Source organism: Sciurus carolinensis, chromosome 3, assembly GCF_902686445.1.
Source record: "Sciurus carolinensis chromosome 3, mSciCar1.2, whole genome shotgun sequence".
NCBI classification, from domain to species: domain Eukaryota; kingdom Metazoa; phylum Chordata; class Mammalia; order Rodentia; family Sciuridae; genus Sciurus; species Sciurus carolinensis.
The window spans coordinates 86,486,910-86,505,277 of NC_062215.1; the positions used below are offsets into that span (position 1 = coordinate 86,486,910).

The 18,368-nt window shown below is 41.0% G+C and overlaps 1 protein-coding gene across 6 annotated transcripts in view; it reads left to right on the top strand.

The window, feature by feature from the left end:
- The window catches only part of Mgat5 (alpha-1,6-mannosylglycoprotein 6-beta-N-acetylglucosaminyltransferase), a 321,612-nt gene that overhangs the window by 41,339 nt on the left and 261,905 nt on the right, over positions 1-18,368 (top strand). The window contains exon 1 of one of the 6 annotated variants that reach the window (XM_047544031.1): positions 13,486-13,508. The exons of the other annotated variants lie outside the window; for them this stretch is intronic. The gene's annotated coding sequence lies outside the window, so the exon portion shown is untranslated. Of the gene's footprint in view, positions 1-13,485; positions 13,509-18,368 lie in introns of those variants that run through there. 6 annotated transcript variants of the gene reach the window in all.

The window sequence follows — 18,368 nt, forward strand, 5'->3', positions numbered from 1 at the left end:
GTGTTTGGTATCTCCAGAGGTTTAGTTGCATAGGTTGCATTCTTCCTGAGCAGAACGTCTTATGATTATTTTTTAGTGCCTCTCAGTTCTGATGCTTTCTGTCCTATGAAGTCAGTCTGCCTGCTTCATTGATAAGTTTGCCAAATGACCTAACTGCTCAAGGAATGCTATTCCTTAAAGGATGCAACTTAAAGACAGATGGGCATGGCCACAACTAACCTAACGAGGCCCTTAATTAGTTCTGTGGTGCAGATAATCTGTCCTTCAAGGTATTGGTAAAGACATAAGATGAGAAGATGTAGTCCTGAAATATCTCTATTACTAACACTGTCTAGCAGAACTTTCCATGATGATTGGGAATTTTCTGTGACTGCACTATTCAAGATGGTAGCTGCTGGTCACATGTGGCCATTGAGCTCTTGAAATGTAGCTAATGCATCTGAGACATGGAATTTTAAATTTTCTTTCATTTTAAGTAGCCACGTGGTTAAGTGGCTACCATGTTGGATAGCACCACTGTAACTGATAGCCAGAGGTGACCAATTACTGCATGTAGCAGTAGGAGTTGGGTAGAGATCCTGGATGGTCAGGATTATTTGTGTGAAGAGTTTGAAGACACAGGATTTTCTAATGGACACTGAATGATTTAATAGAAAAGTTGGGCATGATGGCACAGATCTGTAATCCTAGCTACTCAGGAGGCTGAGACAGGAAGGTCACAAGTTCCCTTGCACATGGCAGATTCTCAATGTAGTCATTATCATGAATAGGATTTCCATGTATATGAAAAATGATCACTGCAGGGAGAGACTGAATTCTCATCCTTTTCTTCCTATCTCCTGATGAGGGCAACCTATCTCTTCACATGTATTGGACTAGGAGTCCTGATATGATCATTAGGAGAGTCAAGACAAGACAAGGAGAAGGGTGTGGGGAGGCTGAGTGATATGCAGAGGGACCCTTGGACACTGGGAATTGCAGCATGATGAATAAATCTATGTCTTTAGTCAATGGTAAAAGAGTAAGTTTATGATGCATAGTGTAATCTTCAGAATTCCAACTTCTATTCTCCTCCTCCTCTCAAAAGAATATTAAATAGAGTTTACAGTTTAAACACTTTCTGGGCATTAATATTTACATGGCATTTTGGACACTTCTTAGAGCTGATTCCATTATCATTTCCTTATCTGGGCTCTCTATTTACTTGAACACTTGAGGTTGATTTAGTATCTTACAAGAACTGAGCATTGTCTCCCAGACATCATTAATCTCGCCTTTCTTGTCCAGCCTACGTGTGAAATTAATCACAAAGGAAAGGAAATTAATAACATGTCGGTGTTCACAATTCATCAGGAGATCTCACAGCAGGTATGAAATTACCTCCTCTGAATTAATATACACCTCAACAAATTAAAGGTATAGAAAAAGTTTTATTTATTGTTTAGGAAATGCCCCTTTATGTTTCCTGCTTTGATAATTACTTAAGTTAGATGATGGGTGGTGTCTGGGAAGACGATTTAATGTTGCAAGGTCACCTTAGTACCCATAGAAAATGTTAAATCAACTTTTTTCCCTTCATGCATATTTCTCTTAGATAAATGAGAAAGCCACATAGCGGATGCATACTTCTCGTCAATTGAAAAAGGTTTTCCCAGAGACATGCAGTTTTGATCTCTTTTTAAAATAAACCAAATTGGATCCCAGGTTCTGTTTCCTGGTTATGACATGCAGTAAGATTGGTTTCAAAGGATACATTATGATGAACACATTACGGAAGAGAATGGAGTATCAGAATTGTAACTCTTTATTACAGCTTTTACTGAGGGCAATAAAGGACAAGTTTTTGTTCCTAAAGTGTTCCTGTAATTACATCAGAAATAACAGGCAGCACTCACCTTCCATTAGGGTGTGAGAGAAGGATCCTTACTATTTAAGCAATCACATAAGGTGCTGAATGAATCATCCTCGGTCTCATCATGAGGAATTAAAAATAGGAACAGTTGACATCATCCTATAAGCAAGTTTGTAAGGAGCAGGAAAATACCAGATAGTTTAAGGAAAAGAGCTATCTGAATTAATGGCCCAGCCCACTGGTTCTCAGACTTCAGCCTGTTTCCAAATCACTGACTGCTGGGCTCCACCTGAGTTTCTGATTGAGTAAGGTATGGGATGAGGTCTGAGATTGTTCATTCTCAACTTCCCAGATGTTGTTGGTATTGCTGGTTCAAGGCCTGCACTGTGAGAACCACTGGGAAAGAAACAGGTATGACTTGGCGGTAGTTCCAGTAATGGAATTTTAGGATTACTTAATTCTAGTGCCTGTTAAAATTAATTTGATGAAAATACCAAATTTCACTTGGGATAGTGTGCAAGTTACATCAAGGGGATCTGCTCTTTGTGACCTTGTAAATGAACATTAAAAATGGTTTAATAGTCTCAGATCTTGGATAAACTTTGTTAGCTCTATTATCTCTCTAGTCCAAGTTATTGATGAATTCAGAAGTTTGGATACTTTTTTCTTATCTGTAAATCAAACATGCTTTATCTGGGGACCGTTTGAAGGATAACAGGGTTTTGCAGGTTCTCAGCCACTAAATCACCATCCTTGTCACACCTGCCTAACAATGTAGCTGTCAGCCAAGTGTAATGCACCGGGCCCCACCTGCTGCTTGGTTCCAGACTGCACACTGGATCTAGAACTACCCTTTTATTATCCTGGTAATTATTACTCTATTAGAGCAACTGCAACCACAGTCATAATAACTGCTAGTGTTTGTAGTGGGCTTGAGAACTCTTTGAAGCCATTGGCTGAGCTCCTGCGCCTTAGCTCATGAATCTTCATTCTCTGAATAGGCACCGTGATGACCACTGTGGGAGACACAAGGAAACAGGCTTGGAAAGTCACTTGGTTGCTGTCACACGGTTTGTAGAGTTGGAGTTCTGTATTTGAGCCAAGGCCATCTGAGCAAGTTGGGTTAGATTTTTATTGTATCAGAAAACTTTCCATGGAGACTTGATGAGAGCCTGCTTTGAAATGGAAAGATGCTACAAAGTTATGAAGTGTAAGGAAACCAAACCTATTTAAGGTTAATATTGTGTAAGTTCTGGTGTCAAGGACTACTGTAGTTCTGTTACTGGATAAAATGTAACTAGGTGGGATTTTAGCTTCTCTGGCCAACTTATTAGTTACTCTGGCTAATTTAAGATGGAAGCCGAGTCATTCCCTACATGACCATCTGATGTTTGGAAAAGGAAGATTATAGATATGGTCATTGTTTGTTTCCTTTTTTTTTTTTTTTTTGCGGTGCTGGGGATTGAACCCAGGGCCTTGTGCTTGCAAGGCAGGGACTCTACCAACTGAGCTATCTCCCCAGCCCTGTCATTGTTTGTTTCTAGTGAGTGCCACCTGGTGGTCTTACTACTTGAAGTGTTCTCTCTAGGTATGAAGGTGTTTTGGGTAGAATGCTCCCTTTACCACTTAAAGGAATAAAGGTACAAGGTGTCTTTAGTGGTGGGTTTTTTTTTTTTTTCCTTTTTTTTCTTCTCTTTCCTTCTTTTGTTTTCTTTTCCTTTCCTTCAGTTTTTGGGAATTGCACATAGTAATTACTGAGTTATAGTCCCAGTCCTTAAAAAAAAAAAAAAAAAATTTTTTTTTTTTTTTTAAATTTTGAGACAGGGTCTAGCTAAGTTGCCCAGGTTGGCTTAGAACTTGTGATCCTCCTTCCTTCCTGAATAGCTGGGATTACAAGTGTGTGCCACTACACTCCACTGCACCTGGCTTGTGTTTTCAATTAACCACCTTTGACCTAGGCAAGGAAAAGAAGGAGAAAGCCTATTTTGTGTTACATTTGTCCATGGTGGTTTTGCAGTCACCATTCTGAGATTCTGTATCTGGAGAGACATTATCCATAGGCAATAAGAGGAAGAAAAATGTGGGTATAAAAATTGAGAAGGGATCAACCAGAGGTCTGAGAGCTGAAGGGCGTGAGGGAGTGGGAAGGTGTATGGCCCAGAAGTCTGGAATCCCCTGCTGTCATCCTGTGTCTTCAGATCCTGAATGGGGACTGCACAAGCAGGCCTTGTATATGCATCTGTTTACCATGGCTTACTTTTAGAAATGCTCTGGTTCTGAGGGTAGGGAGGAGGACAAGAAACTCAAATGTGGGCTAGGGAGATAGGTCAGTGGTAAAGCACTTGCCCAGGGTAACTGAGGCCCTGGGTTCAATCCCTATCACCACATAAAAAATAAACAACAATAATAAAATGATTTTTAAAAATTTAAAAAAAGAAAGAAACTCAAATGCAGTTTCTGAAGGATGTTCTCCTAAGGTGCAGAACTTATCAACTAGGCTATTTTGTTTGTAGGCTGTCTGGATTTTGGATAATGTTTTTTATCCAAAATATAAAATGAAAGGGGTAAATGTTGAAAATGAGATGATTTTTTTTTCCTGGCTATTCTGTCACTGTCCTATTAATATTTTGAGATTGAATTGTACTACAATGAACTCTATCTACAAATGCTTTCATAGTTTAGGTATAATTAAGAAAGGGAGAAAAACCAAAGCATAAACCCAAGAAGAAATTGAGGGAGTCTATTAATCCCCAGAAAAGATACTTTTGGATACAATCTCCATGAAAGCTATGGCGGTGTGCTATTTTGAAATTTAGGAAGGAGAAAGAACCTCTTCAGCATTTTCTTTACCTATAGACACAGGTAGAAGTGGCTATAAATTTTCATTAATGTTACATATACTTGGCTCTGCAGGAAATGATATTTAAGATGACTTGAACATTAAAGCTTTGCCAAGGATAAAAGTAAATGACTTCTTGGTTTTTCTGTGACCATGAATTTTACAAATGATACAGATTCAGGGGCAATACAGTAGTTCCCATGTGACTTAGGAAACAACTTGTCTGATTCTTAAAATCAAGGTTGAACCCTTAATTATGTGGCTGTCATTAGAAAAAAATAATCCAGGGGTGGGGGAAAGGGAAAAATAACAGAATGAATCAAACACCATTACCCTTTGTAAATGTATGATTACACAAATGGTATGCCTCTACTTCATGTACAAACAGAGAAACAAGATGTACCCCATTTGTTTACAATAAAAAAAAATCCAGATTTGAAAGAAATGGGATAATTGAACATTTTTTAAATCTGATAATCTTACTGCTGGTATGATTCATGTCACCTACAGCCCAGGGGAACTTGATCCCATTATTCACAAGAAAAATTATTTTCTAATGTACCAAATATTTATGAAAACCTAAGAGTGGAGAATAAATTGATGTTATTTAGTCCTTAGGCCCATGCATATTGATTTCATTAGCTTACATCACCACTTATAAATGAGGTATTTTTGATGATGACCAAGACGCTGAGGATTGTTTTCTAGAAATCTTGATTATTGGAGTGATTGGAGTAATTTTTTTTTGTGTCATGATAATCCATTTTCAAAACCCATTCCTTCATCTCAAAGCTATCTCAGACATAAGCCAGTATAAGAAAGGGGCCACACACTTACCAGCATTGATTCAGTTCCTTTCAACCCTATCCTTCAGTAAGTTTATTGAGACCAGACTTTGCTGGAGACAGTGGAATGACTGCAGGGTCAGCCTGCACGCCCAGCCCCAGCATATAACTCTCTGGTATTGCTCAGAGTTGGTTGACACAGATCTTAATACTGTGAATGTAGTTACATGCCACAAACAATAAAAAGAAGGCATTGGCTCCATTCAGATTAAATATAACCAGACTTTTGCAGACGAAATTTGTACAGCACGTTACAACTTACTAATAAGGTAAACCAGTTGGTTAGTTTTAGAATACTTACTTGTCAGTTTGAAGATGAGTCTTTGCAGTGTGGTCTTTATTTTTTTCCCCTTCTTCCCAAGGACTTTATAACATATGTGTTAGAGGACATGTCTCCCTCCTTTCCTTACCCCCCGGCCTTTTTGGGTATATAGGAATTTCCAGAGGGAAAAGGTTAACCAAATCAGAAGCACATAGTAGATATATTTCTAAAATGGATCTTTACCATTTCTTTTTGGTGTTATTCTTCAAGGTGAAGCAGCTACAAGCAATTTGTTGTATTTGAATGAACAGACCTATAATTGGATTGGCTTTATCTTCTATTTCAAACTCTAATTTTTTAAATAGAGCTATGTATTTTAAAAATTGTGTCTACAATATAATTGGAACTGTGTATATGTATTAACATTGTCTGGTCCAGAAAGCATTAGGATTGGTAAGAGCTTTGGATTAAAGCCTCCTTGGAACAGAGAGCAGTTTTGTGCAGATGTTCCACCCTTGCCAACCATAGCCTTACTCCTACAAACTAATAATAGATGAATTTGGTTCCTAACAGGCAAGATAATATTTTAAATAAATGCCACTGGATGTTAAATGATAAGGGTCCCCCACTAGCTGTCTTTAGATATGTTTTGGGAGGAGACTGTCTGCCTTTTAAGTAGTTGGGTTCCAAAAAGTGAGAAACAGCTTTGAGATGAGCCCTTTCACAGTCTGTTTGCAATGTATCATGTCCTTAAAAGAGAGGGACTTAAAAATGTCCTTCTGGTTTCAGAAGTGATTCCTATTCTAAAGAGGACACTAGACAAGAATCCATTAGGCCATGTAAGTATTCACCTTGTCTAAGCACAAAGTCAGGATATGTACCCTTGGAAAAGGGAGGGCCAAGAAGTCAAGGAGCCATCAAAAAAGACACTTTGGTCCCAGGTTGGTGGCTTTCTCAGTGCCACCTGTGGTCCTCTGGCTGTCTGGTTAAGGGTATAGGGTGAAAATGATCTTTCAAGTTAATTGCACAAGAATATTTTATCTGTATAGAATTAGCAAAGTGACTGGAGCAGAAGGCTATTTATTACTTCAATCACTATCAAATGCAAATTTATTGTTTTATTATAACTATTTACCCTTATGAAGGGCAGAGCAGCCCAACCCAGGCCTGGCACACCCAGGGTCATGATGTGAATATAAGTAAAGCTACTGAACTGGGAAGTGTGTAAAGATTGCACAATTGCTGCATATTGGCTATATTGAGGAACCATTGCTCAAGGAGTACATTTTCCATCTCCAGTTACGAACATATTTTATGAAGGAAATAATTTCCTAAGTACTTCCTTATTTCAGCTGTCTGGATTGGCTGTCCCACTTAAAACCACAGCCAAGGCTACCCTTGAGAGTTACCTTGGTAAACCTGGAGCAACACATTTAGCAGGCTGACAGGATTTGGGTGTCAAGGTTATGGGACCAGCACAATGAAACATTAAATATTTCTAATTCTTGTTCCTTTTATGTATGTGGGTCTTTGAATATACTTCATCACTAACCACATCACAGGAGAAAAGAACAACCCAGCAACCCACAAGCAGATGAATGCCTTGATGTGAATAAAAGCATTAATGTTAGAGTAAAAAGATTATGCAACCACGTGACTTTTATCTGTGGCTTTTCTAGCTGTCACCTTGAGGGTTTGTCCTTCTGAGAGAAACAGGAAGTGTCTCCTTTGGAAACTTAAAGGGATTTTGAATCTCTAAGGATGTGGGATTTTGTCTAAAATAAGTTTGTTTAATCCATTCTTCTCTGTCCCTATGTGTACACCTCATACCCTGCTTAATGGGAATGTGACTTTATTTCAGACACTGGACAACTGAACGGTACCTTCAAGGCTCTGTTCCCCCTGAAGTTGGCTCAACAGCTGCTGCTGGGCATCTGTACACTGCTCTCCAGTGGTTGCCAGGTGTGGCGACTGGGGAATCAGGCTGGTCCAGGAGGCAGGAGCTGGTTCTCTGGTCCCTGCTATTCAGTCTCTGTGCTTTATGCTTGGGGAAAGATGAGTATCTTTGTGTTTACTGTGCTGCAGTTTTTTTTTCTGGAAGTATCTGCACCTCCCTCCTGCTCTCGGCTGTGCACTGTGTGGGTTTGACAGCCTTCATGGAGCAGGCAGACGTGTTGGCGTCTGTGGGACTCCTGGGCTGTGTCTTTCTACTACCAAATATGTTGTCACTTTCCCCCTTCAGCATGCCATACCTAACTGCCTTTGGACGGGCCTCTTGGCTCCTTTGGGAATGATTACCGAAAGAGCAGCTGTCTGTCAGCCTCCCCCAGAGCGGTCGGTTTGGGCTGTTGTCTGCCTGTTGTTGGAAGGGTTCCCGAAGCAGCAGACTTCACTATCACTGACATTTATAACTTGAAAGCCACATCACAGATGACTTTATATTTCTTAGTATCATTTAAGTAGACTTCAGCATATAAAGCATGTGGCCTGTACAAATGAAGGCAATCCCTACCCCAAATGGGAGAATAGCTGGGCCTTCCTAAAAGTGATGAAGTGGCCTCTCCATTTCCCTCCACCACATTATACAATAGCGTCTCTTCTGACTTGGTAGGCTAGTTAGCTTTTCATCATTGTAACAGATACTTAAGACAAAAATTAACTTATGAAGAGAAAAGGCTTATTTTGGCTCCCAGTTTTGGAGGTTTCATTCCATGACTGGCCCTGTTGTTTTGAGTCAGTGGCATGGCAGAAGAACATAGTAGAGAAGCCCCATTCACCTCATGGCCAAGACACCAAGAGAGGAAGAGGAAAGGATGGGGTCCTACTATTCCCTTCAAGGGTACACCCCAGTGTCCTGAAGACCGCCACTAGACCCCACTCTTAGAGGTTTGTTATGGTTTGGATAGTAAGTGTCCCATTAAAGCTTCTGTGTTAATGCAGGGATAGTCAGAGGAGAAATGATTAGATTAGTGAGAGATGTAAGTTAATCAGTTCATGCTAGTTTGAATGGACTAACTGGGTGGTGACTGTAGGCACGTAGGATGTGGCTAGTAGAGGTGAGTCACTGAGCACATGGCCTGGAGCGGTTATCTTCCCTGAAGCCTGTGCAACCCCTGCCCTCTCTCTCTGCTTCCCAGCCACCATGAGGTGATCAGAGTTCCTCCACCACTCCCTTCTGCCATGATGTTTTCTCTCACCTCAGGCCGGGAGAAATGGAATCGGCTGACCATGGGCTTAACCTCTGAAACAATGAGCCAAAGTAAACTTTTCCTCCTCTAAGTTGTTCTTGTTGGGTATCTTGGTCACAGTGATGAAAAGATGGCGAACACAAGGTTCTACCACCTCCTGATTGTGCCATGGGCTGGGACTAAGCATTCAATACATGAACCCTTAGGGGACATCCCAGATCTGGACTATAGAGGTAGAAGAAGTTGTCCTGGCATTATGCCTAGATTTATGTGTATAAAGATCAGGAGGAATATTAGCTTCTAAGGTTAAATGAGTCTCTACATCTGACAGCTATGGAGCCTATGGAAAGCGAGGGAATTCCTGGGAAATGTTTCGCAGTTGGGTCGGTGCATCATGTACCTGCTCTGTGATGCTCTCATTTCTCAAAGAACCTGCTTCTAAGCCTCATTTTTTGAGACATGACTGGAAGATAAAGATGCCATGTTCCTGGTGAAGATAAAAACCACCCCATAGATCATGGGAATACACACCGCTGAAGAAAGTAGAGAAAGGGTGGAAGGACATTAGAATGCATTGTAGTCATCGCGCTGTCTAGACTGTAAATTCCTTCAGGGCTCTTCCTCTTCGTGCCTCCTGTGACTAGCATGTGACACTGTGTGAACTGAACAATGGAACATAAGGCAATCTTATTTTTAGGTAGAAAAAGTTTCTGTTTTTATTCAGGTAGCACAGACATTGAAATATATTCATCAGCAAATCCAGATTATAGCATGAAGTTTTCCTATTGGCATTGAAGACAAAGAGACAAGAAATAAGGACTTAGATAACAGGTCTTAGATGTAATTTCAGGCCCTCCATGATTATGCTCAGAGTTTTCTGTGGTTCCAAGGACTTTGGTCCCATTTTATGAATTGCCAGTGCCTGGCCTTAGCTGTGTGGAGTTGGGCAGGAATAGGCCTCTTGAGCAATTTTGATGTTGGACACAGACTTTGGCAAGACTGTCAGCAAAGCAATGTTTGTCACCTCTTCCTGGTCCCTGCCTGTGGTGCACATGGGTATTCCATCCCAGCCTCTCTGAGTCCCCAGGGTGCCTCAGACTGTGAGACTTCACTCTCAGTGGCCACTGCCCATTGTTAGAGTGGCATAGTGGGTTCAGCCCTGCGTCCCTCAGGGCCCAAGGGTAAGGTGGGGGTTGGAAAGGCCACACGCCTTCTTGCCAAGTATGGAGCAGTGGAGAGGGTTTCTTCACAAGGAGTACCTGCTGATGACTGTATCAAAGTCCAGTCCCTGTTCATGGCAGGGGGTTTCCAAAGAGCATCACATATTTGTTCTTCAACTTTACTTAAAATTATAAAAAAGTATTAAATATTTCAAAGATCCAAGAAGAATGGGGACATCATAGGATAGTCACTCATGTACTTACTCCATATTTCTTTCCTTTCTGATCTCACTGATGATGTGTGTTTTATTAACTTCAAAAGGTACTTATTTTGGCTTATGTTAAGATTATTGCCTGTATTGCACGGAACATAGTCCTCCTGGGACCAGATCTATGCCAAACCCCAGAGTGCCGTGATCCGAGGGAGGATGGCACTACCTAGGTCTGTTCCACCAATGCTTTCCTTTGCTCATTCTGTTGTCATGTCTTTGGTGTCTTTCTGTTTGCCTCTTCGTTCAGTTTCAAGGACTGTGAGTGCAGGTGTGTGGTAATCCTCTCCCTCTCCCCTCCCTACTTCTCCAGCTAGTTCAGGACTCCTTCAGAATGGGTAATTCTGTCAGCACTGCTTAGGAGAGCTAATGCCGTCTCCACATCTTGTTCCTTTTCCAGAATATTTCATCATGCTTGATGCCTCAGATGACTCATTTTATCAATAACCTCTGGTTTCTCCTCAAGCTGGGTATGGGATTTTTTCTTGAGTGTAAACTTCTTTGCAGGAGAGCAATGGAGGCTATTTCGCTTTGCCTTTCAGGTTTCAAATGAGGGACAGATGGTCTGTGTTGGACAGGCAGAGCACCTCACTCAGGTTAGTTAGCCTGGGTAAGATGCATTGAGAGGCTTCTAGTTACTGCTCCTTTTAGCTGGCTATTTCCTGGGTGTAGAGTCCTGTATTGAGCTCATATCGCCCCTCAACTGTGTTGTGGGATGACTAGTCATTCACTTAACTCTTTTAGTCAGAGCTTTGAGGTGGCTGACAGGAATCACTGCCCACAGCTAACATATTCAAGGGGCTTGTGGAGAATTTACCAGCTCCCATGTTCTGAGAGAGCTACCATCTTGAAAGGAAGGGCAAAAGAGGTTGCTGAGCCAGAGGATGAGGACAGGCACAGGGACTGGGAAGAGGGTATGGTAATCTTGGGAATTTGACAGAAGAGCTGGGCACTCTGTGGCTGGAGAGTTAGAACTGTTTTTAAAAGTTCATCATGAACTAGCACAATAAAAACAAAAGTATTGGAGCCAGGTGTGATGGCACATGCTTTAATCCCAGAGACTCAGGAGGCTGAGAAAGGGGGATTCCACATTCAAAGCCAGCCTCAGCAACTTAGCAAGACCCTAAGCAACTTAGACCCAGTTTCAAAATAAAAAATAAAAAAGGGTTGGGGATGGGGCAGGATGGGGTTCAATGTTTAAGTGCCCCTGGGTTCAATCCATGGAACCTAAATAAATAAATAAATAACTGGAAAAATGAAATTTAAAAAAATTAGGAAGTTCAAAATAAAAGCCTCCAGTTTCATTATTAGATTCAAAGACCTGACATTACTCTAGGAAATTCTTACTCAAGTTTCTAGAACATTTTAGTACTTACCTTTTCAGACCAGCGAGAAATACTTTGTGAATAGGCACCACTCTACAAATTCTCCCCTTTTGAGTAGCACTGATATTGGACATGTGCATTTCAGCTCTGTTTCTGCCCTTGCTTTCTGGAAGGCCAATTTTGACTTCTCTGAAACCTGGAGCAGGTGCTTGTTCCTCAGTCACTTGCTCTGGTGGCTTCCTTTCGAAAGGGACATGCAGGAGAGTCTCTCCTATACCTCCTCAGTTACCTTGACCCGACGACTGACATGCCTTTGAGTTCATTTCAAAGGAATGTGTCCTGCTGTAACAAATAGACCCCCATGTGCTTGTGTGTAGATATTTATAGTCATTTGTACCTAATATGAGTTTTTTTCTTCCTATAATTGTAGCCTGATGAACAGTTTGCTCGGAGTTAGGGAGAGCAATGACTTCTTTTAAGGAGTCTTTTAATGACCCAGGCTTTTAGGCCCTTTTTTTTTTTTTTTTTTTTTTTTTTAAAACATAGGCCCTCCAGGGTCACCCCACTATAATTCATTCTAGCCTATGGGATGGGAGATTAGATGGTGGAGCCCATCTGGGAGGGCTTTATGTCCAGGCCTGGCAGTGGTTTGTGTCACTTTCTACTCACATTCTATTGGCCACTCCTGGCTGGGAAATGTAGTCCACTGTGTGCCCAAGGAGGGAACATAGATTTTGACGAGTAGTTAGCATTTCTCTTATCTCCCTTTCCATTTCTTTTCTGATTCACTGATTAGAATCTTATTCACTGTTGAATTCCTTTATCCAAATGAACTCATTTATTCATCTGTTATGCCTGAGGAGGGCTACAGTCAGGTGTAACATTTTTATGCACTGGGGCAAGAAACAATGGAAAGCAAAGAGAATGGAAGTTGCCTCTGAATTAATGGCCGGCTTTCACATAGGCCTGCTGTCAGCAGTGTCCGGAAAGGCAATGCTGACTGTGAGAGTGAATTGGCTGCATGCCAAAGGCTACATTTGGATTTTTTTTTTTTTTTTAATCAAGGTATTTATGAGTTGAGCGTAATGCTTGGCCTTTAGAAAGTAAATAGCACTTAAGTAGAGGGAAACCATGGCTGCATCAGTGCACAGGCAGCCAGTGAGTAGCATGTTGAAAGGTGGCGGAGGTAATGCAACTTGATAAAAAGCTGACAGAGCGGTAATATCTTTATAAGTGTGTTTTTCTCTTCCTGCAGTAGTGAATTAAACACGAAGAAAACCTTTTATTTTCTCTCAATTCAGTGAGATCTGAGAGTCGCAAAGAGAGTTGAGATTGTGGAAGGGACAGGAGCTTGTGAGGAGTATGGGGGGATGTTCTTGGCAGAAGTTTTAGGGCATAGCATCTTCTTTTTTTTTTTTTTTTTTGTGGTGCAGAGGATCGAACCCAGGGCCTCATGCTTGACAGGCAAGCACTCTACCAACTGAGCTATCTCCCCAGCCCGGCATAGCATCTTCTAGAGATAGTATTTATTAGCAAGCCATTAGTCAGTTGGGCATTTCAAACAGAGAACCTAACAAAACAATTGAGCACTTAGGTAATAGAAGAGGTGAGCTACCAAACAGTATGTTGTGGCAATCCAGAGATTTGTAACTGAAGGAAATGTCCACCTCTAGGACTGCAGAGGAAAAGTCAAGGGTGTTACTGGAAACAGGCAGGAGGACCCTCTGGAGAGAGCTGCCTCTTTTGGAGAAGATACCCCAGGCACAGGGTAAGGGGAGAGGGAACCTGGCTCCTTGCTCCTGCCCTCACACAGGCCAACCCTAGGAAGAGCCAAGTGGCAAGGGAGCTTGGGAAATATTTTCTGGGATACGCTCAAGGGAACTGGTATGTAGAGAATGCATCTGAGAGCAAAAAGAGAGATGGCTGGCATGGGAATACAACTCTTGCTGAGAAGACTGAGCAAGAGATTGCTTTAGGAAAGGGTATTTGATTCCTGATTCCTTTTCCCTATGCCCATTCCTTCCTCTGGTTTCTCTGTTACCACCTATGTGGAAATACCTTTCTTCCTGTTTCTGTCATATGTTATTTTATTTACATATTTGGCTCCCCCAAATAATTAACATCTGTCCAGTGCTCACTGTGTGTTCTATCTGTATTAAGTCATTGAATCAGTGAAGCCACACTGAGTTGGTAGGTATAGTCCATCTTTATTATTTGTAGATTAGTGTATTTGCAAAATTACATACTCACTAGAACCTACCTATAATCCCCAAAACAATACAGCATTTTGTGGACATGCATGGAGTGGGGCAATTTTAGTTGCCTGGCACCCACAATCCCAGGTGAGGTTGAGTGAAGGGGCTACTCTATTTCCTTCTGCTCACCTGTACACAAGTGTTCTTTCTTTCATCTGGTTGGTGCCATGTTTTCCCCATTTTTGTATTGTTCTGTTTCGGGTGATTCTGCTGCTTAATGTGGCCCACAAGCATATGCTGAAGCACAAGAAGGCTGCCGAGTACCTTCCAGAGGTAACGTGCTAGGACAGTTTTGTTCAGGAGTGGGTTATAGGCAGGACTGTTGGCCATGAGTTCCGTGGTAATGAGACAGTGACTTAAGGTATATTTAAACAGAAACACATAAAACAAGGCTATGTGTCATGGCCAGAGGCTTGTAGAAACCTAGCCTTATATACTGTCTAGGTGTAATAGTTCAGGATTTGCTAGTTCAGTATCTGCAGTGACTTTATAGAACAGAATTACTGTGTGTATCACCAATGGATTGATTCCTGACTCCTAATTGTTATCCCTGGCTTATCAATAAGAGACTGGGGCAAATATGAGTGAAGAAGGCAACAAAATTGCCCAAGGTCACTTACTGACATCAGAACCCTGGCTGACTGGGCCCCAGGCCCTTTTTTCTTTACCTCCTCCTCCTACTGCCTCTTAGGTCTGTTTCCTGCTCTTTTCTACCCTTCTGAACCTACTGTCAGTGCTGCTGGAACTAACACTAGGGCTTTTACTGAGACCATTGGTGAAGCCAACAGTTACCCTGGGGTGAGGACCATGATGTGTGTAATCCATCAGTAAAGGTAATAATTCTTGATACTTATAGGAGAAACTCCATGTGTTTTGGATTGATTCACATGTCACCTCCATCAAGAGCCTGTGATGTGGTCAAGGTTACAGGGCGGCAGAACAGAGACTCAAGCCAGGTCTGCTGGCTCCCAATCCTTGCTCTTTTGACCATTCCAAGACTGGCTGTCCTTTAGTTTCTGCAGGAATAGGGTCCCTGCCCTGATGTTTAGGTCTCGTGCTTCTGTTCTATTCTGACCTAGGCAAACCACATAACAGAGTGGGAATTGTATATAAGGGAAGATATTCCAAGGAAGGACCAGGAATATTGAAGACATTCATTTCCATGTGTATAGAAAATCTTGCATGGGATGACCTCTTTAGAAAAATGTTAATTTTAATTTTTTTCTTGTTCATTAGGGAAATCTGAAGAGAAAGGAAAGATAAGTTGAGAGGGCTGCTGGCTCTTTCTCAGAGGCATACTCTCTCTCCTAAACATTGCTTCCTGCTTTGTTTCTTTCTGGAGTTTCCTTTGTGTATGTAAATGTATTCGTTGAATAAGAAATACATATAAAGAATTCAGAAGGCAGGGACTGGGTTGTAGCTCAGTGGGAAAGCTTCTGCCTTGCATTCACAAAACCCTGGGTTTGACCCCCAGTTCCAAAAAAGACCAAAAAAAGAACCCCACCAAAAAAATAAAAAAGAATTCAGAAGGCACCATTAAAAAAAAAAAAAAAAAAAAAAAATGGCCCCACTTCCCAGAAGCCAGCAGTGTCTGAGTTCTTGTGTAGCCTTTGCAAGAAGTTCTAACAGGGCTGGGGAGATAGCTCAGTTGGTAGAGTGCTCACTATGCAAGCACAAGGCCCTGGGTTCAATCCCCAGCACTGTAAAAAAAAAAAAAAAAAAAAAAAAAAGAAGTTCTACCAGTGATTCTCTAGTAGGAGCCAGCAGTGTTGTTCCTTGTGAGATGTTTGTCCCATCATGATGGAGGTTTGGCCTAGAATGGGTGGAGGCCAGGAAGATTGCTAAATATCTACAGTGCACAGGACAGCCCCACGACAAAGAATGATCCAGCCCACTAGCTTTTGTGTCTGAATTTGACTTTATTTTGTGTTTTCAGAAGGTTTTTGTTTGTGTGGTTCTTTTGCTTCTAACTGTACTACAGCTGCCTCCTGAGGGTGGGGCCGTGGGAATGATCTTCTCCAGGTGCAGCTTTGAGGGACTCTTTGTCTCCAAAGACTAAAAACAATCAAACTGTCTTCAACTAGTTTGCCTTTTTACTGTTGAAATGTGTGGGCAATTCTGAACAAAGCCAATGACCAAATACTTAAAAAGAAAAATCTTTTGTTGGTCTTAGTTCTAAATAATTGCTGCTATTTATTAATTGTGTGTCTGTATATGCATGCACATATGTAATGCCAGAGATCCCCCACTTAAGATGGAGCAAAAACTATGTGCATTCAGTAGAAACCACATTTTGAATTTTTCCTGGGCTAGTGAGTGAGATGCAGAAGTATACTTTCTGCTGGTGGTGGGCAGTGGCAACAGGCCACCATTCCCAATCAGCCATGTCACCACCAGAAGCAGGAAATGCTATATACTGTATACTGTAAACTGTGCTGTTACATAGGTGAGGTGTATTCACTACCTTTTCAACTTAAAATGACTTTATCAGGACATAATCTCATTGTTAGATAAGGCACATCTCTCTGTATACAAACTTCAGATCAGCACACATTTTTTTAAGACTTTCAATAATGGATTGTTTTCTACATAGAAGTTAACATGGAGAACTCCATGCTACACAGCCAGCCTTGACATGTGTATACTTGGCTCCACACACTGTTTTGCAAGTAATTCCCAACAGTTCAGAACTGTTGGAGCTCCCTGTAGGCACAGTTCATGTCTCCGTCCCTTATGAGACCATGTGTTCCTACCTTTAAATGGAGATTTGCAAAATAAGCAATAATGGTACCACTGCTGAAGATGAGGATATAGAAGTTTCTTCACTTCTGTTATTCTTTGTGACCATTGGGAGTTTTTAATATGTGATTAAAATTTTGAAATAGTGAAGAAATGAGAATTCTGAATTTAATGTTAAGTGCATATTGTATTTAGGAGGAAAAATGTTTTACTTAATTTTCAAAATGACTTTAAAATTGACATTTTTGAAAAGTAGTTTTAAAGCCAAAGAATGATTTGAGAATAATTATTATTGATTTTTGCATGGTTTTTGCTGGAAATAATTTTGTGTGGTAGAGGAGATGTCAAATCCGGTGCTAGGTATGCCTCTGTTATGATGGAGGAGTTTTTGTTTTATTTGTTTTTCTTTAAAGAAAAATAAATGAAAGTAGGCTCAGTAAAGCAATTAGTTATTTCTCTTGATCTGGTATTCTTTGAAGGATAGAATTGAATTTCTGACCCATTATGGTCTTTGTGAGTGTAGATGTTACTCTGTGCCCTTCACCCTCGATGTTTGAAGACTTGGTATTGACTTACACATAAAGATCGGTGCACACATCCTTAACATACAATATGGTGAATTGTCAAAATATTGTCGGTTCCAGAGCAAGGAGCAAAATATGTGCAGTTCCTGGAAGCTTCTCACATGTCCCCCCTAGGCTCTCTGACCATTATTCCCATCCCGAACCTCCTCCTCCTACCCTGACTTATAACAACCCAGATTAGTTCACGTGTTTTTGTATGTTATATAAGCAGAATTGCATAGTACAGAAAGATAAGCCTAACTTTTAACCCACCTTTTTATTTTGATTCTAACTGGAGGCATTTAAAATATTTCAAAAAGTGGCAATTAAATATCAATGGCTATTTTCAGATTAACAAAAATTCCCTGCTTCAGGTATGGCTTCACTAATAGACACATTGGTCTACAAGGCAGTAAAATTTAATATGCTGCTTCTATAATGAAGAAAACAACCAACCTCATTGCCACAACACTTGTTTAACTGTGGAATTTTATTTGGAAGGCAGACAATTATATAGAAATTAAATATGAGTTTATGCACGGAAGCAATCAAGAAAGAAATCTAGAGAGACTTACAGGGTTAAGGTGTAGTTGGTAAGCTGAATACACCATGGAGAAGCTTATGATTGGATTTAACTTGAAAACTGTAGCATTGCAGCAGTCTTATTACATCAGTTTATTTTCAGAATACTGTTTTCTGAGTAGAAAGTTTGTCTTGTCTGTAAGAAATGAAATGGATGGGATGTTTAATAGTTGAAGTTTGGGCCAAGGAGCTCCCAAATTGCCCTTCAGTTGATGGGGAAATTCAGTACTCAGTTTGAAGGCTCTCAGAAATGTTGAAGTGTTAAATTAACTTAAGACTATTATTTAAAAAATAGCTTTCTCTGTGGCCGTCATGCATGGTGAGAATATGATTCTCACTGCTTCCTGGATCTGTCAGAGGCTGGCTCATTCCCGGAGAGCCGAGGCAGCCAAGTTTGAAGCTTGCCGTGGCTCCCGTTGGGGTGTTATGTGGGCAGCAAGCCACACGTGATGTGGGAAGCATTTGCCAAGAGGCTTCAGTTGGTCCCAG